The sequence below is a fragment of the Pan troglodytes genome, chromosome Y, assembly GCF_028858775.2.
Source record: "Pan troglodytes isolate AG18354 chromosome Y, NHGRI_mPanTro3-v2.0_pri, whole genome shotgun sequence".
In the NCBI taxonomy this organism is placed as follows: Eukaryota; Metazoa; Chordata; class Mammalia; order Primates; family Hominidae; genus Pan; species Pan troglodytes.
Genome location: NC_072422.2, coordinates 14,451,443 through 14,474,691, shown reverse-complemented (window position 1 = coordinate 14,474,691; position 23,249 = coordinate 14,451,443). Strand labels below are relative to the sequence as shown.

The 23,249-nt window shown below is 36.8% G+C and overlaps 1 pseudogene; it reads right to left on the bottom strand.

The window, feature by feature from the left end:
- The window catches only part of LOC112207650 (centriole and centriolar satellite protein OFD1-like), a 28,238-nt pseudogene extending 5,578 nt beyond the window's left edge, over positions 1–22,660 (bottom strand).
- Positions 22,661–23,249: the final 589 nt, after the last annotated feature.

Below are 23,249 nucleotides of genomic sequence, written 5' to 3'. Positions count from 1 at the left end.
ATGAGCTTAGAACACTGCTAAGCATATACAAAGCCATTATTATTTTATTTTTTAATAACTGTTATGTTATAATTTTGTTTTATTTAGTAGAAAGCCTGCTGGGACTGTGTCCATGAGATATAGCTATATATAAAAGTATGTACGGTGATACATATACACACACCTACATAAATTGTATTTCTGTATAGCCAGTTGATAGGTTCTTGGAAGCTGTAACTGTAAGTGAAGCAACATATTGCTCAAGAAAACAAAATTTTACCACAATTTAATTGATAAAAACAAAAGATATCTGAATGGCATATAGCGACACTCTTTCATTTAAAAAATGCAGTTTTCAAGAACCTATTTTGAACATCAAAAGAAGACTAACTATGTGACTGTGTTTGTGTCACACGGATTTTCAGATAAATAAAAATTGTATAACTATATATTTAATGTGTACAATACAATAATTTTATACGTGTGTACATTGTGAAATAAAATATAGTCAAGTTGATGAACACATCTATTACCTCACATAGATAATCCTCTTTTGTAATAGAACACTTAAGTTCTACTGTGTGGCAAATTGTAAGCACACTTTACAGTATTACTAACTATAAACAATGCTATTTAGTGATCTAATAATAACGTACATTAGCTTTCTTAGACTTGCTCAATTTATGACTATATTTGTACTTTTTGAAAAAAATCTCCTCATATTCCCACCCTTAGGAACTAACAACCACCCTTCCACTCTCTGCTTCTATGAGTTTATATTTTTAGATTCCCCATCTGAGAACATGTGGTTTCTTTGTCTTTCTGCATTTAGCTTATTTCATTTAGCATAAATGAAACAGGTCTATCTACGTTGTCAATGGATGTTGTACATTTCCTTCTTTTTTATGGTTGAACAGTATTCTCTCTGTGTGTGTATTTTGTCTGTTGTAAACAATACTACAATGAACATAGGGGCTGAAGATATTTCTTCAAGGTACAAATTTTATTTCTTTTGGTAGTAGTATGCCCAGAAGTAGTATTATTGGATTATATGATACTTCTATCTTTTATCAGTTTTTATGATGACTTTATCAATTTATATCTCACTGACAGCATACAGGATTTCCCTTGTATGTGTGTCTTTTTTGTGGAATAGGATAATCTTTTGTCTATTTTTGAATGGGTTATCATCATTATTGCTTTGCTTTGAATTGCAGAAGTTTCTTATACAGTTAGGATATTGGCTGATTATACATGGCTTGCAAATATTTTTCTATCCTGTAGGGTTTAAGGAAAATTTGTTTTTTCCTTTGCTGTGCAGAAGCTGTTTACTTTGATGCAGTCCCACTTGTTTATATTTTCTTTTGATGCTGTGATTTTGGTGTCATATCCAAAAAGCTGTTGCCAAGATCAATATCAGCAAGGTTTTCCAATATGTTTTCTTCAGGAGTTTTAAGGCTTTATGTCTTACATTTAAGTCTTTTATTTTTAGTTAAGTTTGGGGTATGGTAAAAGTAAATAATCTAATTATATTATTTTGCTTGTGGATATCCAGTTTTTCTGGCACCATGTATCGACAAAACTACTTTCTGCATTGTATATTCTTGGTGCCCTTGTCAAAGATTAGTTGACCTTGTATGCCTGGACTGCTTCTGGGCTCTCTATTGTGTTCCATTGGTTTTTGTATCTGTTTTTATGCACATACCACATGTTTTTCAACACAATAACATTTAAATAAAGTTTGAAATTAGAAATTATGATGCTCCCAGCTTTGTTCTTTTTCAAGATTGCTCAGGGTATTTCAAGTTGTTTAAGGTTACGCTTAAATTTTACAATTGTGTTTTCCATTACTGTGAAGCCACTAACATTTTGAATCTGTAGACCACTTTGGATAATATGGTACTTTGATAATATTAATTATTCTAATGGAATATATTTCTGTTGATTTGGGTCTACTTTAATTTCTGTCATCAATATCTTATTATATTTAAGGTACAAATTTTTATATCTTTTTGTATCATCAGTTAAATTTATTTTATTAAATTTATTTTATAGTATTGTAAATAAAAATTATTTCTTTTTTGTGAAAAGTTTGTTGTTGTGGTATGGAAAGGCAACAAATATTTGTATGTTGGGCCAGGTGTGGTGCCTTATTTAACTAATCCCACTGCTTTCAGAATCTGAGGCAGGTAGAACACTTGAGCCCAGCAGTTTGAGATGAGCCTGGGCAAACGAATAAGGCCCTGTCTCAAAAAGCCTCATAAGTATTTGTATGTAGATTATTTATCCTGATATTTTACTAAATGTATTTATTAGTTCAAACAGTTAAAAAGAAGTAAACAGACACACCCATGAAAATCTTCATGATAGAAAAACGGGGTGATATAGCTGTACTTGTATCACAGAATAAAAATGTCCCAATTTGTAACTGCATTTCTTTTTATACCAATGGATATGTTTCGACAAAACTAAGCTTTCTAGATTTTCAACGTATAAAAACATGTACTTACATTGGAACTTATTTTCAAAAGATGATTGAAATTTCTCATTATCTTTAAAAGCCAGCTTGTCCATATCTGAAAATTCACTTTTGTCTTGAATTTTAGGTTTTCCCTGGTAAAGATTAGATTAGAAGGATAAAACTCATGAATGTGAAGTTTTAGTAATGGGAAACCCAAGAGTGTGAGTGGCAAAAAGCCTTTTGTTACTCAAGAACATGCTCCACAAATTTTCTTTTCTCTTGTCTTATAAAGAAAACACCGCATATTCTCACTCATAGGTGGGAATTGAACAATGAGATCACATGGACACAGGAAGGGGAATATCATACTCTGGGGACTGTGGTGGGGAGGGGGGAGGGGGGAGGGATAGCATTGGGAGATATACCTAATGCTAGATGACGAGTTAGTGGGTGCAGCGCACCAGCATGGCACATGTATACATATGTAACTAACCTGCACAATGTGCACATGTACCCTAAAACTTAAAGTATAATTAAAAAAAAAAAAAAAAGAATAGCTGGACCTCACCAACACCATGAGGCATTCTTCTCAGCAATTAGTAACTGCTTACCCAGTTACTCCTTGTACTATTTCATGCTGTGAAGTAGGTATTACAGTTGTTAAAAGAGAATAATGTTGGACTCTGAATGCTATTCCTAGGAGTTTGGTTTCTCAATAAACATGAAACATTTGTGAAGAAAAATCCTGGACACTACCAGCATGAACCACCTGAGGTTGCAATAGCACAACCTTAAGTGAGCAAAATAACCTAACTCAACATATATGTCTGTCTTATCCTTCCTTATGGCATATAACAAATAAAAAAAAAAATGCTGGCAGGGCACGGTGGCTCACGCCTATAATCCCAGCACTTTGGGAGACTAAGGCGGTGGATCATGAGGTCAGGAGATCAAAATCATCACGGCTAACATGATGAAGCCCCATCTCTACTAAAAATATGAAAGTTAGCCAGGCACAGTGGTGCGTGGCTGTAGTCTCAGCTACCAGAAGTCTGATGCAGGAGAATCACATGAACCCAGCAGGCAGAGGCTACAGGGAGCTGAGATTGCACCACTCCACTCCATCCTGGCTGAAAGAGCGAGATTCAGTCTCAAAAAAAAAAAAAAGGAAAAAAAAAAAAAAACACTTTAGGACCATGACTGGCACTTGTTGCAGAGAACTATATTAACATGTAGATGTTGAGGCTCAAGCCCAGAACTATGGAGTCACTCTCTCTGCTGTGGGGCCCAGGTATGGGGAGGAGTCTGTTCATGACTCAAATCATAGCCTGTTGGACCTACTGGCCTAGTTTCTAAAAACATCCACTGCTTACAGTTTGAACAATCATACTCCAGAGCCTGGTGGCACGTTTGAATTTATTTCAATGATATTCAAGTGAGAACTTTATTCAGGCAGGGCAAAGTGGCTCATGCCTGTAATCTCAGCACATTGGGAGGCAGAGGTAGGTGGATTAACTCAGGTGAAGAGTTTGAGACCAGCCTGGTCAACATAGTGAAACCCCATTTCTAATAAATATACAAAAATTAGCTGGGTAGGGTGTCACACGCTTGAAGTCTCAGCTACTTGGGAGGCTAAGGCAAGAGAAATGCTTGAACTTGGGAGGCAGAGGTTGCATTGAGCCAAGATCATGCCACTGCACTCTAGCCTGGGCGACAGAGTGAAACTCCGCCCCACTCACACACAAAAAAGTAGTTTATCTGTTTATATTTCAATGCCAAAATATTTTAAGTGACTTTTTAGTGATGTGTAAAATGGTTCCAACTTTAGAAATAACCTACACTCATTTGCTTTCACAGATTTTGTACATTTGTGTTTTATCATAATTAATTGAGTCTATTCACAGAACTATGAAGATGCTTATTAGTATCATATTGCATGGTCTATATATCCAGTTTAGCAAGTAAGTATTATCTATTTATTTGCTAAAAGCCACCTTTTTCCCTCCAGGAAATTTAGATGATTCTCAAAGATGAAACATCATTTTGAAGTCTGATTCCAAACTCTATACAGCCACATGGTCTGCAACAATTATCCACCCACAAAAAATAATAAATAAATAAATAAAAATCTGAGTCAAGCAAGTGAAGGCTGACAGAGTAAGTAACATGATTCAGCTGAAGCCAATCAATCAGAAAGTAGTACTTACGCCACCTTCTGTTCTGGAGGGCTGGAGAAAAGAGGAATGGAGAGGATTTGACTCAACTCAGTGGCTGATGGCTAGGGCATTCTGTCAGGACAAAGACTGAGGGAAGCAACCTGTGATCTGCCCAGACCTAACGTGCAGAAGGAAACAAGGCAAGAATATTACTAATTGCATGAAGATACCAACAAGGTTTCTAAATAACTCTATTAGTGTGAAAATAAATTGTTATTCTTGCAAATAGCCAATTATGATGCAAAAGATCCACAAAATTAAGCAGCTAAATTAAATTGCAGTGACAATAATAAAATGCATGCAACCAACAGGCAGCAAAATAAGGCAACTATCAGTGCCTAAACACTTCTGTGTGCCAATAACACACTAGACCTTTCCAGTCTGTCCCACTGACCCTCACAGCAACCCTGTATCATGGGCAGGGGCTTACCTTCCAGATACGTTTCCCTTTCAAGTCTTCTTTTTGCTTTTGGAAGGTACATGGAGGAGAGGTTTCTGGAGGAAGTGCCTCTAGATAACCTCAAGGCTATACTGCCTGCCAGTGCTTCCAAGATGCCATTTCTTTCTCTTTAAGTGTTTTCAGTTGAGGCTGCTCAGAGAAATTTCTGTGCTCTGCAAAAATATGTCTTTCCAGGGAATGGGAAGTAATGTTTTTAAAAGCTTCCAGCAAGTGCAGAGAGACAGTGGGCTCTTTGCTGGTAGTGGGATCTTGGCAGAGTTTTTAATGACTCTCTGATGGCAACTTCTGAAAGCCTTTTCAAGCTATCAGCCTCTTGCTCAAGCTCTTTGACCCTTCCTTTAGTACTGGCTACAACCCTAAGGTCAGAATCAGAAGAACTACCCTGCACCCATCCATTTGGATGATTTGGGATCCTTGATGCAACCATAACTGCTAGAACTATTTCCTCTTTAAAAGAATTTTTCCAGAAATCCTGACGTATATGACCATTGCAAGTCACCATCTTGCCACTTACTAATCCACTGACAGAATGATCAATCAGAGACTTCTTTGGACTGTAGCATACTTCATTCTCTAGGGTTGCAAAGTGCAAAAAGCTAATTTGAAAAGTGAATGAACAAGCCAGAGAAGAAAATTAATGTACTTGTGTATATTATTTTTTTTTGAAAAATGGAGGAGAGAAATAATAAGGATAAACTTGCCCATTAAGCAGTTTCTGAAGCCATGGTAGTAATAACAACTAACAATTATTGAGAGCTTATTGTACCAGCTACAGCTTCATATGTCTTTTGTAACATGGTATAATTTCAGAATCTGTTATGCACAATTTTCATATCCAAAAAGCTGTGAGAATCAAAAATTTGTTCATAACTTATTTGGTGGCAAACCTAATCAGACTTGAACTCATTTAGTCGGAAAGTTTGACCTGAACTGAGGTAAACCCTTTTATTATCTTTATTTATGCCAGCTTGAATATTCATACAGTTGACTGGAAAATAATTAATGGATTTCACTACAGCTGGCTGTTTAGAACTCTCATGCTGTGGATTTCATATGCTATGAAATCCACAGCATATGGCTTGAATTTAAGACAAGGAAGTAAGGGCCTTCATTCACAACACCACCGTGTCCAAGGAATGCTCACTGCTTCCATTTTATAGATAGGAAACTAAAGCTTACTAAGCTGGGTCACATAGTTAGCAGGCCCAAGAGCTAATGGGCTTTGTTAATGCAAAGCCAGTGTGTGTGCCCCACTCTCCTGCAATGTCTTCCTATGACGCTACTAAAAAGAAGCTTCCCCTCAGCAATGCATGCACATGAAAGGGTTCTACACTCATTAAACTATTTTTATTAACATGAGACTGTGATTTCAGCTGTGAGAAGTTTCACAAACAGAGCTCAAAGGAAATGAGGAACAGAGAAAAGTAAAAACAAGTAAAGAGATAAAAAATAAGTAAAGTAGTGGTAGAAGAGAGCAGAAGGCTGATGAGGAAAAAGTGCAAATGGGAACCAGAAAGGCTTAGAACAAGTATGAGAAATCAGTTGAACTGGTAATATATACACACTTTCTTTGAGCTTTAAAGCAACTGAAGAAGAAAACGTCTAAGCTTCATTATCCTTATTATGAAGTAGGAAGGGGCAGAGATGTATCCACAGTGAAGACACAATAATAAAATGATACCAATAACCATTTGTTGGGTATTTTTTAGGTCTCAGGCACTGGACTGAAACCCATCTCATTTCATCTTTTACATCATGACTCTTTAGGTATTATTATCTTCATTCATTACAAATGAGGAATCTGAGGCCCAAGGAAGTTAAAGTAACATGCCCAAGATCAAACAACTAACTTCAAAACTAGGGTCCAAAATAACAGTTCTCTGATTCTTAGTGCAATGTTCTCTTTGCTAAACCATTCTGGTCCTCCTGTGTGTGCATATATCTGTCTAGCAAGGAATCTATAAAACTACTGAATTGGTGTTAACATTGGCATAACAAACAGAAAACAAAATCCTAAGATGAATGTGGAAACTTCTATGTGACCACCATTCCTTTCCCATTTGGAACCTGAGGCTCTCCCAAGCCATGAAGCACCTATGAAGCAAGTCACTTTTGCTGATGATCCAAATGGTATTATCAAAATGGATAGAAGGTTTTACTTCTAAGATGGCACATATTTCTGTGGCTTTTCCCCTAACACCATATTTACTTAATATTCTACAAATTATGCTTATTACATTTTTGCAAGCATCAGAAGCTTTATACACACAAAATATTTATGGGTTAAAAATGTCTCTAACTTGTGTGAGTTTACTTCAGTTGCAATTTTAAATCAGCAACCTGAATAGTTAACCTCTTTACAGAAGCTTTGTAATCTAATATCTGGGCCTTCAGCCATGCAGAATGCTCAATCTAAAAAGATTCAGAATAGGAAAAGAAATCAATGTAAAACAAATCACGGCTTGCTTAAAAAGAAAAAAGTTATCTAATCATGGTTGTACTCTTTTTGTGGAGAAGCTTTATGCCAGTAAACTACAGGGTACTTATTTAAAAAAAACACAAACAGATCACACAAGCAAATTTTTCATCCTCTTTTTCAATCACATCAAAGAATTCTAGAACAGGCAGACAGAAGACATAGTGAATGTTTTCAACATTCCTCAGGGTGAGAATCAAGAGATAACAGTGGGTACAGTTAGGCACTCTGAAAATTTTATGTTTAGGTGTATTTGCTTTCTTTTCCATTTTATTACTATTATAAATATAAAGTCATATTATCTTGGAGAATTTTCTCAGATGGGAAAGAATAGCTTTAGCATATTTGGGAGCGTAATGTTTGATGTTAAAGTAAATCTAATTTACACTAGTGTGACTTGTGCCAAGTGTACATATTGACGAAGTGTGTCATACTGGAACTGGCAAAGAGCAATACTCACTTCATCTTGCAGTTGCTTTTGCAGAGCTTGCCTGAGGTTTTCAAACTTTTCATGCTGAGCTATGATACCATTTTCTGCCTTCTGCAGTTCTTTCTGAAATACCTTAACCTCAGGAGCCAGCTGAGCTAGACCTTAGAAGGTAAAAAAAAAAAAAAGACAAAAGAAAAAAAATTCCTACTCATTATCGACTTTTTCTATTTAATTTAACAAAAACCAGAAGGTGTTTTAATGTGTTGTTCCTTTTCTTTGTACTCACCCAATAAATATGATATTAATTCTATTTAATGAGCTCAGAGCAATCCTGACTCTCAAATTTCAGAACAAAAGAATTTAGTGCATTTTAATGCAAACTTTATTACCCTTGGAGTCCTACGCCAAGTAAAAGAACTCTTAAATCCTCAAATTCACCTGAAAGCCTGTTTTTCTCCTGTGCCATGCACAGAGGAGCTCCCTATGTCTTCTACCTGTTGATGACAGCCACAAGATCCAATAGGTTCTGTGCATCTGTCAGCATCAGTTGGGATCCAGGCAGAAAGCAGATGGCTCCCACAGTCAAGGTCATCTAAAACCCATTAATAAAGGGTGACTTATTCAGTGTGCCCATAAAGGATGGGAGAGTTCCCTATGATAGTAACAGGGCCAGTCTATTAGCACTCTTTGGGCCGGAAGGATCATAGGAGGAAGACATTCTCAGCACTGGAGAGAGACAGGTGGTGCAGAGCACTGAGAAGAGGTCATCACGGGCACTATGACTTCACTTAGCTGTGAAGTGCAGCGGCCCGTCTTGGGCCACTGTATGTGGAGGCTGGTGTTCCCACTGGCCAAACCCAATCAGCAGGTGGAGGGCAAGGGACGCCTTGATACCACCTGGAGGCAGGTTTGCAGAATTTAATCCAAGAATCTTAATTTTATAATTCTTCCCAATTTAACCCTCCCAGTACAAAGCATAGTTTTATAATACGGACCTAATATGAATTACTAAAAATTGCAAATTAGAAAAAAAATACAGTATAAAAGATGCAAGTTTTCATTTCTACTCCCTTCTAGGTGTCATTTAAGTGATTTATTTTGTGCCAGAAGTTCCAGTTTCTCTTCTTTAGTAGTGAATAATCACTCATCACTTTAACCTTTCCATTCAGCATAAGGTTTTGTTTTGTTATTGTTAAAGACTGGGCTTTGACAGACTCTAAGTAAGCCTTGATATTACAAAAGGAAAATTTATATTTGAATAATGACTTTACAGTGCGGCAAAAGTAAAAGCTGGGAGGCTCCTTTAAGCATAGTGTCACAATTTAATTAAGGTCACTAAAAAGATGTCTAAATCTCTGCAGTAAGACCCTAACTACACTAATGAAAATTATTGTCTGCCCTAAACTTCAGGCACAGGAAGTTTTATAGACCATATCTCATGAAGCAAGTCCTTCTAAGATTATCACTCCATTTTCCAGAGACAACAAAGTGCCCTACAACAATCACACATCATAGCTCTCTCTCTATATATATATATAATATAGTATAATATATGTAATATATAATATATGTAATGTATAATATATATTATATATTATGTATTATAATATATGTAGTATTATTACATGTATAATATATGTAATATTATTACATATACTATTATGTATATTATATAGTATATGTAATATATTGTATATTATATATCTATATTTAACAGATATATCTATATATAATATACATATTTAACTATATATTTTAATACATATATATATATTCTTTTTTTTCTTTTGAGACGAAGTCTCGCTTTGTCACACAGCCTGGAGTGCAATGCCCCAGTCTCAGCTCACTGCAACCTCCACCTCCTGGGTTCAAGCAATTCTCTTGCCTCAGCCTCGTGAGTAGCTAGCATTACAGGCATGTGCCATAACGCCTGGCTAATTTTTTTTTTTAGTACAGACCGGGTTTTACTGTGTTAGCCAGGATTGTCTCAATCTCCTGACCTCATGATCCACCCTCCTCAGCCTCCCAAAGTGCTGGGATAATAGGCATGACCCACCGCACCCAGCCCATAGCAATATATATATTTTTAAATATGAAAAAAGTTAAGATAAGAATGATCAGGCATGGTGGCTAATGCCTGTAACCACAGCAATTTGGGAGTTGAGGCAGGAAGACTGCTTGAGCTCAGGAGTTTAAGACCAGCCTGGGCAACATAGCAAAACCCCATCTCTACTGAAAATATAGCCAGGTGCTGTAGCTCGTGCCTGAAATCCCTGCATTTTGGGAGGCCAAGGCAGGCGAATCATTGAGGTCATGAATTCAAGAGCAGCCTGGTCAACATGGTGAAATCCCATCTATACTAAAAATGCAAAAATTAGCTGGGCGTGGTGCAGGCAACTGTGGTCCCAGCTACTTGGGAGGCAGAAGCAGGAGAATTGCTTGAAACCAGGAAGCAGAGTTTGCAGTGTGTCAAGACCATGCCATTACACTCCAGAGTGGGTGATACAACGAGACTCCGTCTTTGGGGGGCAGAGGGAAGAAATCCAAAAAGTTCCAGGCATGGTGACAAAAGGTTGTAATCCCAGCTACTTGGGAGACAGACATGAGAACTGCTTGAACCCAGGAGGTGGAGATTGAAGTGAGCCAAGATCACACCCTAGTACTCAAGCCTAGGAGACAGAAAAAGACTCTGCCTCAGAAAAAAGAAAACAAACAAACAAACATCTGTACATGTTTTGAAGTGCTTCCATTTTCTTATGGTATGATATATCTCATATTTGAGTATGGAAGCCTACAAAGTTCTCACATAAGTCAAAGTTGCAAAAATAAATTTTATATACAAAATATGTTGTAAGTACCTAAACTTCCAGCTTCCAACAGCAAGCACATGAATGAAGAGAAAAGTAAAGAAGGAATGGCATGTAAAAAGTGCACCTCATTTTGTTTTTATCTGTAAGATAACAATGTAATGACAGGAATTTTTACCTGCTGTTGATGGAAGGAGTGAACAGGCTGATGTAGAAACTAATAGTACTGGTCACCTACTATGAACTAGACATATCAGGTAGCTCACTGAATTCCCTTAACAAACATATAATGTTGAAAACATCCTAGAGTTTACAGCTCAGAAACCTGGGGGTGAAGAACCTACCAAAAGGCACACGAGCAATTAGACACACAGGATTCAACCAGGACTCCAGGACTCAATGCATTGTCTCTGCTTTCCTATGTGACATTGATTGAAATTAAAAACTTCTGAATTAACTCCAGCCGTCAACCTCTTAGCCATATAAACTGCAATCCAAACATCTCAAGAGGATAAATAGAATAAATCATATATGACTAAAATTTTATATATTGCTTAAAATATATTTCAAAAATCAGTATGCTTAACAATTACCTCAAGTTCTTTTATGTGATTTACAGATTGATTTCCTCCTTATTTCAATTAATAACTATGTGCTCTTGCAAATGAACAGCTTTACCTGAAAGAAAGAGCCCAGTTAAACACCATAATGTTTTCCTAGTGAATACAAATCTATTTAATATTTATGGTCAGTATTTCAGACCTAAAGACCATTATTTTATAATGCAAAATAGCGTATGTAGGGGTCAAAACTTTTGCAGGCAAGTAAGAAACCTTGTTACTCAACAGTTTATGTGAAGCTCTGTCAGGTAAGCATTGAAATTCCTCCTGCTACACGTGGTAACCAGAGTTACACCATCTACCCAGAGCATACAGCCTTAATACCCATAGCTCTTAAATTCCTTGAAAACAGAGATCTGTCTGATACTACAGAGTAATGGAAAATATTGTTACTGTATTGTAGTTATTATTTTGTCATTTTCACTTCATCTAAGACGAGTCTATGTGGATATATCATCAAAACATAATTTGTTACATACAGGATGGTATTAATCCATAAAAGAAGTATTAGTCTTCATAAGATAGTAGTAAACGGGAAAGCCATACATTGGGTGTCTGGTCAACTTCAAGTAACTAGCCTTGGTTTAATCCCAAGAATCCATTTGAAATTTCCTCCAAAAATTCACTTCCATTATAGGCAATTTCCTAGAAATATGTTGAAATGTAAAATATCTGAAGATCAACGAATGACTCAACTTCCAGGCTCAAGTCTCAGGCCAATGTATACAAGAGTTCAGGAGGTTATATATGAAGTAAAAATATTATAAAGAATACATATACTGGAAGCAAAAGAGGTTAGGTGCCGTGGCTCATGCCTGTAATCCCAACACTTTGGGAGGCTGAGGGGGGAGGGTTGCCTGAGGTCAGGAGTTCAAGACCAACCTGGCCAACATGCTGCAAACCCATCTCTACTAAAAATACAAACATTAGCTGGGCGCAGTGGCAGGCACCTGTAATCCCAGCTACTCAGGAGGCTGAAGTAGGAAAAATGCTTGAACCCATGAGGTGGAGGTTGCTGTGAGCCAAGATCATGCCGTTACACTCTAGCCTGGATGACAACAGCAGGACTTCATCTCAAAAAGAGAAAAAAGAAGAAGAAGCAAAATAAATTAGAAACTAGGTCACAGAGGACACAGAAGTTAAGATTTTTCACACTGAAAAATAAAGTATCTTATGGTTACAAGTAATATGTACCAGAGGGCAATAAGTTCCTTCCAACTTCTTGACAATTACAGATTTAGCAAAATATATTGAAATAAAGTAGAATAAAATATCCATGATAAATCACTGGCCTTTGGAAATACACAAAATATTAAACATGAAGCTTTCTCCAAAGAGAGTGAAGACAATTTTTTAAATTTTATATAATTAAAATTACAAAAAATATAATTTTGTGAGAAAAATGAGGTATAAGCTCTATTTTTTAGGATATAGAAGAGACCCAACTTGGAAAGCTAATAACCTATGTTGGAACTGAAAAATACAGCTTCGTTCCCCACCCAAACATCACCTTTATTCTTCCTTTCATCTTCAGTCAGTCAATTAGTTCTAATGAGGGAGTCATCCTTTAGTTCAAGTTGACACCTGAGAATCAGAACAACTAAATATGCATTCCTCAGTTATCTTTCTGGAAAGAGAGATATTATTGCAGGAGCTTATCTATGGCACAGGAATACCTGAGGGCACTGAACAGGACCTTATGTAAACTTCAAAGTCCCTCAGTACTAAAGCCAGGGATGTGACTTCCAAACATAAAATGTCCACTAAAACCCTGCCTCTACCCTATAAGGCTCAATTACACAAAAATGAAGAATTGTGTTGTCAAAAGGTTACTGAAATCATCACTTTTCAGTTGGTCTCAACTGACACAAGAGCAAAGAAGAAAATTAAACTTACGAAGAACACAATAGACGCTATCCCAAAGGATAATTAGACAGTCACTTCCAATTCACCTGTACTATCTGCCCACTACCAGCCAACTTAAGAACTTTGTGCCCAGGGAGTAAGAATGGTCTTGACAGACAAGTGTCAAGGGAATTACATCTGGATTAGCAATACCCAAAGGCACATTTTCACAGTTTCACTTCTCTTTCCCAGCTGTTAAAAGCTGTCCTTTTGGTTCCAAAAGAAAAAGGAAACACTCCTGTGGTGAACAGCCTCCAAACTCTTAACACTTGCCAAAGTCTTATGAAGATTCCCAAAGCCAAACAGACACCATGCAGGCCATGGAAGCTGTCACAATGGTAACAAAAAGTTCACTAGCTCCCTAATTATATATTAATTAATGCACAATATAAAACTAACACACACATTTTAATTTATTTATTCCTAAAAATTTAGTAACTACAGCAACTTCCATGTTAGCTGTTCTAGTATAGGAATTGACATAAAAGGTGTGGGTAATATACATCATTTCAAAACTGATAAAAAATGCTGCCATATTTTTTAAAAATAGAATTTAAGAAACCCTTACAAGTACTATGTAATGAAATATCAATGACAAATTATGAGGAAGGCAATAAAAATAGGCCAAATAAATGTCCAGAGGACCTGAATTGTGTCATTTCCTCCTATTGCACATTTACAACAAATATTAACTGGGCACTCTTTATGTGTCAGACGCTTTCTCGCCCACTGAAAATTTACCATATGGGCATAATGTCTTAGCACTGAGCTATTATCCACTGATACACAAAACTTAAGAGTACAGAAAAGTCAAAGTAAACACAGTTGTCCTTATTTTCCTTTCCCTATATCATTTTTTGCCCCACATAGTTAATTTTAGCTCCTTTCTTTTGATTCCGGCTTTGCAGAATAATGAAGGAATGCAAGGCACATGGTCACTGACAAATACTATGACCACTAAGTATAATTTATATATTGTTAGATATCCCCATCTTTGTGGCAGTATGTGTGGGATAGAGGAAAAGATCACTAAAAGTGACTATAATTCAAATTTTACAGCTTATCAACTATGCAAGCTGAACAAATCACAAGGTACCCTGAAAATTAAACAAATCACAGCCCTGAACAAACGTTAGAGAAGCCATGAGAAAGAAAAGCAGAGCATGTGCTTCTCTACACCTTATCTTTTAAAAACTACCCTAACTCATATGCAGTAAAGTATTGGCTACTGATGAAAATATGTATTTTTTGTTCAAACACTAAAATTTGCATAGGATGTTAATCATAGACTACTTCCTCAGTTTTTGTTATGTTTCCACTAACTTAATTTAAACATATCACCTCTTCAGAAGTGCTAAACAATTACTTTGAAGTTCACTCTTGAGCTTTTGGTCATAGGTCTTCCCAAGAAACTTTATATTCTGCTCCCCTTCTCCTAAGTGCCTCATTCACACTTTTATATTTTTCTTCCTGGAGCATCTGGGTCCTGAAATTAGCAAAAGTATAAAAAGTAAATAAACTACAATAGCTGACGTAACAAATTTAGGAAAAAACAAGTGTTTTTAATTTAACAGACTAAAACTGCTACATGACTATTACTACTGGGAAGTAGAAGGAAAGGGCCAGAAGTCCTCAGTGTATTTTATGAACTGATCTAGTTACAGTATATTGAAAGTAGCAGCACCACGGGTTGTGGTGTCTTGCTAAGGGGTGTGTGAGAGTCTCAAGAAGGAAGTGGTTTCCCATAGAAGATGATCAACACTTAAACAATGGTTGCAGGTGATAAATGGCTAAAATCAATTCTGGAATGAAAGAGTGATCCCATTAATTACAAAGCAACAAAAGTGTATTTAGGTACTTGATTTTTTATAATGCTGTTTCTTACTGTGGGATTTAATTAATTACCCCATAGATATTTAAGGTATAATAGTTGTTTTTGACATTTAATACTATATCAGATGTAGCAAAGTGGGGTTGCCCACACCTTAATCCTAGCTTTTCAAAAGGCTGAGGCAGGAGGATCACTTTAACGCAAGAGTTTGAGGCCACTCTGGAAAACAAAAGAAGTCCCTGTCTCTTAAAACAAAACAAAACAAAAAACAAACAAACATACAAAAACCCTAAGAAACAAAAACTATTGATTGAATATTGAAAAATTACCAAAAGAGATGGCAAAAGATAGATGGATCTTCCAAATATGGAAGCCCAAATATGGGCTTTCAAATACTTAAGAATAGAACGGTTGTTATAGTGAGACTTCAGATCAACCAGAGCACCAATTCCCAAGCCAGGGAGGTGAGTTCACAGATGCTGAGATCCAGCCATTCTGAGAAGTGCTGCAAAACACTGACTAGTCTAAGAACAGTTAAAGGATCTCGGTATTAGCTCCCTCTGCTGGTAATCTGGAAAGCCATGGGGAGGTAAAAATTACCCTTATTTAGGTTATATGCTGGTGGAGAGGGAACAGGAGTAGAAAAAATAGAGTTAAAGAAGTGATGAACTCTCTCTGCCCAAATGTTTCTTTTTTTCCTATTCTCTTGATCAATTTACCTTTTCATTATTGCAAAAAAGAGAGTAAGGCTGGCAGAGAGTTGAAATCAAACAAATCAAACCTATAGAAGTGAGAAAACAACATTAAAAAAGATGGAGACAAATTCTTTAATGAACTAAGATTCCTACAGTATCTGTGAGTGTCAATTAACAGCACATTCCCAGTGGAAACAAAGGCCTCTTGCACAAACTACAGACAGGCGAGCTTGCTGTCAATCCTAGGTAAGATCTGAAAGATGGAACATTTGTGAGCACTTAGAAAAAGTGAATAACCCATAAGAAATAACTTCACCCAGTGCAAGTAAGTTCAGACCACCATGCTTCTTTTTATGAGCATAGAACTGGTAAGAGCTGCAGGCCTGGAAATACAGAATTCAGTTACTGTACATAAACACACAAAACTATCAGACCTGAAGGACTGAAGTTGACTGCAAAACATATGATCTCTTCAAGTATTAATAGCCTGTCCAAATTTTCTGTCTGGCCTTACTGTAGCCTGGTTATACTATCTCATTCTGCTTTTCATCTTAATGTTTAATATTTCAAAAGCAAAACCCTAGTGTTTGTTACTCTTCAATTGTACCATCTAATACTAGGTGATATAACCTTTACAAGCAAGAATTCTATTTGGCAATAAACATTAGAATATTTTGACATATATTTTGTAATTCTTTTTAATCTCATCATTCTGAATATCCAAAATGAGCCTGCATTACTTACAATTTAAAAGCTTCAACTCTCTGCGTCAGCTCTTCTTCTCTTCCCCTTAGCAAATCCATATCTTTTAATAAATGTTGCCTTTGAGTATAAGTTTATTTTGTTTCAACATTTTTAGCAAGCAAGCTAATGAAATCAAAATAGATTTAAATGAATTTAACTTCTTTCTAAATCTGAAAAGCAAAGTACAGACATTGAGGATGACAATTTCACCTTCAAGAGAATTGAACTTGGCCAGCTGTGGTGGCTCACACCTGTAATCCCAACATTTTCAGAGGCCAACACAGGAAGATCACCTGAGGTCAGGAGTTTGAGACCATCCTGGCCAACATGGTAAAACCACATCTCTAATAAAATACAAAAATTAGCAAGGTATGGTGGTGGGCACCTGTAACCCCTGGTACTTTGAAGACTGAGGCAGGAGAATCACTTGAATCTGGAAGGTTGAGGTTCTTGTGAGCTGGTATCTTGCTACTGCACTCTAGCCTGGGTTACAGAGTGAGAATCCATCTCAAAATAAATAAATAAATAAATAAATAAATAATAAAATTCCAGCCTTGAGTTGGAATCTTTTTAACTTTTTTCAAAAGCAAACTTTCAATCTTATTCAACTAGATATTCTAGCTGCATAAAAATTGACTCCCCTAATTACTATTAAACTTCATTACCATACATTCCTAACATCCCTTATGTAATACATGCTACTTAGTGCTGTAACATCTCTCAGTTCTTTATCTAAAACAAAACAAAACAAAACAAAACAAAAAAATTTTTAGACAGGGTCCTGCTCAATTCCCCAGGCTGGAGTGCACAGGTGAGATCTCTGCTCACTGCAACCTCTGCCTTTTGGGCTCAAGGAATCCTCCTACCTCAGCCTCCTAAGTAGCTGGGACTACAGGCACACACCACCAAGTCCGGCTAATTTTTGTGTGTGTGTGTGTGTGGAGATGGGCTTTTGCCATGCTGCCCAGACTGGTTTTGAACCTCTGGGTTCAAATGATATACCAACCTCTGCCTCTCAAAGTGTTGGGACTACAGGCATGAGCCATCACACCTGTCCCCCTTAACTAAAATTTGGTAAGTTCTTCAGGAAGAAAATTGAACAAAATGTATATTCAGAAATAAAACTCCAAAAGAATAAAATCACCACACATTTTACTGGTGGTGCTGTGTGAATGTTTCAGTTTATGCGTCATTGTGACTTAGAATTAGCAAGCTCCTATGAACTCTCACATAAATGGACCATCCTTCCATTTATGTTTTCCCAGAGCAACAATTTATTAACTACCCATTGCATGTAAAGCAGCATACTGGGAACTGGATATAAAAATACTCCTTATCTCTAAACACCTCACCATTTAGTCAGGGAGCAACAATCACAGTAAGATATGACAATTTTGTAACTGAGGTAAATAGACTGCATGTAGGAATGAGGCCTAAATGGGTCGCTCAGTGGGAGTTGGGGAATGCATCAGTGAGGGGACATCCAAGCTGGGTCTTGAAAGACAGTATGGTTTTATCAGAGAAAGAAGGGATTTGACATTCCAGTGAGGAAATACAGACATGGTGCTTTTTATGAGGATGATAAGCTTCCTCAAAGCCTTCAGATACTCACAGTTAAGTAAACTGGAATCTAGTCTGTCACATAGCTTGAAATGGAAGTTATTAGACTAAACACCATCCAATCATCTCAAATATCTGTGCTGCTGACATTATAGCTGAAGAAAGCCCAATGCCCAGAAATGCTATACAAAATTTTAGAGGGGGTGTCCTTAGCATTAAACAACTATGTCTCATTGAGAAGCCCCAAGCAAGAGTTGATGCTAGGGGGAAGCCTTCCTGCTTTTAACATCTGGCAGCATCAGTTCTAGACGTGGGTTGAAAATACTGCTGTAAATCCAGTGTAGTCTAAGACAAACCCCTGGAAGAAAAGTGTTATTTCTTAAAGGAATAGATCCAATCCCACTTGCCCACATGAACCCCCTGCACTCCTCATCCTCACCATCTCTTGCCCAGTTAACTTCCTGGTGGCCAGAACAAACGGCCACATGGGTGACCCTTGCAAACCTGGTGACTCCTTTACTCCAGGGACCTTGACCCTTGCTCATTTCCATGGCTCTGTCAATGGCATCACCTGTATTTCATTTCCAGTTTCCACCTGAAACCTCATCCTGCAATTCTGTACTATTGGACTATCCTTATTTTTCCACCTGCCACTCTCAATAGAGGTGATCAGTCCTCATTGCCTTAAAGAGCTGTTCTTCCCTTACATGAGCCAGTCTACATCTCCAAGATGCTCCTAAAACCCATAATCTAACCCTCTAATCTGCCAGAGAAGATGGAGCTTAGTTAGGTTGTATTTCCCAGAATCCCAATTTGACTGTTCACCTCTGCAATTCTTGCCTTTCCTTGAGTCTCAGAGGAAGCAAATCTGTGTATGCTTTCCAAGGCCCATCCTTCTTTCTGTTTGCACTCTTGGCCCAGTCCCTACTGCTCTTCTGGGACCTTGTTTCATTAATTATAGCATCTCAGTCCTGGATCTTGAGCCAATCTACTAATGGCTGCAGAAAATACCCACACAGTAAAATATTTGCAAATACCACCTCTTGGTGCTTTTGAGTTCTCTCAAGGATATTATTTTCCCCAAGAGTGAGGGCTTCAGGTTTTGCTTGACAAGACTTTCTCAAAATCACTCCAGAACACAGCTAATTCCTTCTCACACTTCCTTTTTGCTTTCATTTTAACTTTTGCTACTTGGTGTCTTTAAAAAACTTCAACTACAAATTGATCACAAAAATTAAAAATTCGAAGTATTATACTATAAAAACAGTAACAAATTCTCTCTCCACAGCTAGGCTCCACATTAATGCTCTGTCCAGATATGTTATATTTATTTCATCTTTACTTTTGCCTTATTTAGTTTAATCTCTTTCACTGTATTTGTAGGACTCACTCAAAAGTCATAAACAAATGTCATCAGAAATAAAAATAATATGCACAATAGTAGAGTATCCCATTCTTTATTAAAAGTTTTATATATTTTTTGATATACCTAAGATTAACACTTCAGAAGACAAAATCATCACCCTTGTTAACAGTAACAAGTTAAAACTTATGTTTTGACACATTTCTGCCTCAAATCGCTCTTCTATTTTTCTCTTATATTCATTTAGCTTTATTTTTAAATACTACACTTGATACACTGGGCATAAGTATCTGCAAACTATCATCAGTAAGCTGAAGCTTCTCAGCTATTAAAAATAACATGTCAAATTAGGACACAGAAGCATGGTCAGGTGTGTAAGAGGCCAGACCTCTTCTTAAAAGTAAAAAAAGAGTATACCTAGGGGAATGCATGAGTGTCTGCAATTTACTTCGAAATACACAAAAAGTAAGATGGATGAATGGATACAGATAAAAATGATGAAGCATATATAATGCAAATGTAATAGTGGAATCTACGTGGGAGGTATGTAAGTGTTGACTAGAATTGTTTCAACTTCTCTATATGTTTGAAAATGTTCATCATAAAATCTTGGTGGAAAAAGAAACCCAACAGCATAGTTTAAGTCTGAAAATACTGTTCTCTTCCTATTCTCTAAGTGCTACGGCAGAGAGCTGTTTATTGGACTTTGGTTAAAGCTGACTTCAGATTCAATACAATAACTTTAAAAGTATCAAAGATCATGTACTTCAATGCCTCCAGTTTACAGATAAAGAACAAATCCTCATATAGGGGAATAAGTGGCTGCATGGCAGCATAACCAGGACTAAAGTGAGGCCTACTGACTCTTCCATTATCCCAGTGGCCCTCAAACAAGGTATGGATCAGAATCAACCACAAAGCAAAGTGCAAATCTGAATCCAGAGTAACATCTCGACCATGTATAACACCTGCCAAAAAATATGCCCAGAGGGAACAAGACTGGCAGAAGTAGATTATAACATTGATAGTGCTTGTCCTTGGTAGGCATGACTTTAGATATGCTTTTTCATCAACTTTTCTGTATTTCCCAAATGCTGTCCAATACAGGACTCTCCAGCCGCATGGGGTCATTGACACTGGAAAGGTGACCTGTCTGAACTGAGATGTGATTTAAATGTAAGAAAACACATGACATTTCAAAATTTAGTGCAAAAACTAAACGTGAAATATCTCATTAGTATATTTTATATTGAACACATGTTGAAATAATATTTTGGATGTATTGCTTTAAATATATTATTAAAGCAAATTTCTCCTGCTTCTTTTTATTGTTTTCAAGGTTGCTCACATATTGGACAGCACTGCTTGATAATTAGCAAGTAATGTGTTTCTAATGGAATAAAACCTACCCTTAATTAAAGGCATAGTCATAGAATACATTTTACAAATTACAAACTTATCTTCTTACAAGTTACTCTTACTATTTAAGAGTAAGGAAGGCCAAGAAATCCATTAAGCACATCATTTTAAATGGCTTTTCCTCATCTCCACTTAGCACAAAACTGAAGGATAGGATGGTAATGTAGACCAGCTGTAAAGTACCAAAAGCTATAGATCATGGATGTATAGTACCAAAAGATCATGGATGTAAAGTACCAAAAGCTATAGATCATAGATTCACTCTGATGTAGAGTGAATGTTTCCAGTTGCTATCCCTCTGATGACCTCAATTTCCTCAACTATAAAACAAAGCGATGACCCAACTTCTTTAGTGCTTTGCAAAGCAAATGGTCTATAATCTTCTAACTTTGTAACTGTGAAGTTAAGACAAGGCATGAGGAAGAACCTCTCAGTTAAGAGAGGTGAAACTCAACAGACAGAAAGATTATGGTCCATTGAATCCCTCCATGCTTTGGCCAGTGGAGCCCTGGCATTCATGAGGCTAGGGAATGACATTGGGGAGCACTTCCTGGCCCCCCAAGATGATTCCAGAAAAAGTGAATTTCCTTATTACCTGCAGGCTGCATCCCTCCAGTTCAAGGAGCAACCACGTAATATGGCAAACTTGCCCCTCAGCATGTTAAAACTTAATTGCATTGTCTCCAGCTTCCAGAGTTTTTCTTGGAATACTTATTTGTGCTCTTTTACTTACTTTTGAGACTTTTGTTTTAGTTCAGCAGCTTATCACCCGGTCAGGTAAGGTTATATCTGTATTATGTTCCTTAGGTTTTGTTAAGTTTCTTGCAAGTAGGTTAATATTCTTTAACAATTTTACAAAATTTTTGACCAACGGCTCTTCCAATATTGCTTATTCTCTATTCTCTCTCAGTTGTCTTTATGTCCAATTCAGTTATAGTAGAAATTTTGACTGTGCCTAATGTCTTTTTTGTTTTGTTCTGCTTTATTCAGTCTCATCAGTTGAGATTATTTCTACAGATCAATTTATATTGTTTCTATGAATCTCTTTTCAGGTTAACTTGTTTTACCACATTTATACTAAAGCAAACCTATTCAGTGACGTAAGTTCAATTATTGTATTTCTGTTTTAGAATGTCTATGTGATTTTTTATGGAGATTTAAATCTTTGCTACAATCTCCATTTCATCCAGTTTGTCTACTTTTATTATATTAGTAGTGGTTATTCTAAATGTGTCTGCTTAATTCTGAACTGTGAATCTGTGGAGCTGTGTTTCTTGTGCATACGTGTTTTGTTGATTGTTAATAAAGTTGTAGCCACTTCAAAAAAAAAAAAGAAATCAGGCACTAAGTTTCTGCTTTTAGAAGTTTCTGCCTTTAGCAATTTAAAGTAAGATGTTTTCTGTAGCCAAATTTTAGTTTTGATAGTGCCCCACTGACAGGAAAATGGCCATTTGGTTCCCATGTCCCTTTCAGGCATCTATTTTGTCTCCTATTTACACAGTACTTAATTAGTAAGGGGACTTTACGTCCAGAAGTTAATGGGAACCATTTATCTATGGATAAATATTTTAGCATGGGCCATAATGGCAGGATGCAGAGTTCCATCTAACACACTCCTCATTTAAAGTGGCCTTGCCCGATTACATACTTTTTCCTGAAATCCATTTCTTGAAAAAGGCACACAGACCACCCATGTCTAGCGGGTCAAAAGCAAATAAAAGACAGAGGATTAAGGCTGCTTGCAGGAAGCAAAACTAAGGCCCCAAATTTGGTTTACCTGTTGCCATGGATTGGAGTGTCATGCCTGTGTTCATGGTTGGCACATTTAAATGGGTGCTGGGATTCAGAAGCAAAGAAAAGAAAATAGGTACGTAACACCCCTACTGTATTTGTCTCCATCCTGGATCACATACTGAAAGGAAGGAGACTGAAAAAACACTTCTATTCTCACTTCTTTTTCTATATGAGTAACAGATTGTCTTTAACATGCACTCCTCTGGTTTTCTTTTGCCTGTTTTTTAATTGTTTTTTGTTTTTTTGTTTGTTTATTTTTTATTTTTTTTTAGATGGAATCTTGCTCTGATACCCATGCTGAAGTGCAGTGGTGTGATCTCAGCTTACTGCTACTTCTGCCTCTTGGGTTCAAGCAATTCTCCAGCGTCAGTTCCCTGAGTAGCTGGGATTACAGCTGCATGCCCTGAGGCCTGGCTAATTTTTTCATTTTTAGTAGAGAGGAACTTTCACCATGTTGGTCAGGCTGCTCTTGAACTCTGACCTTGTTAT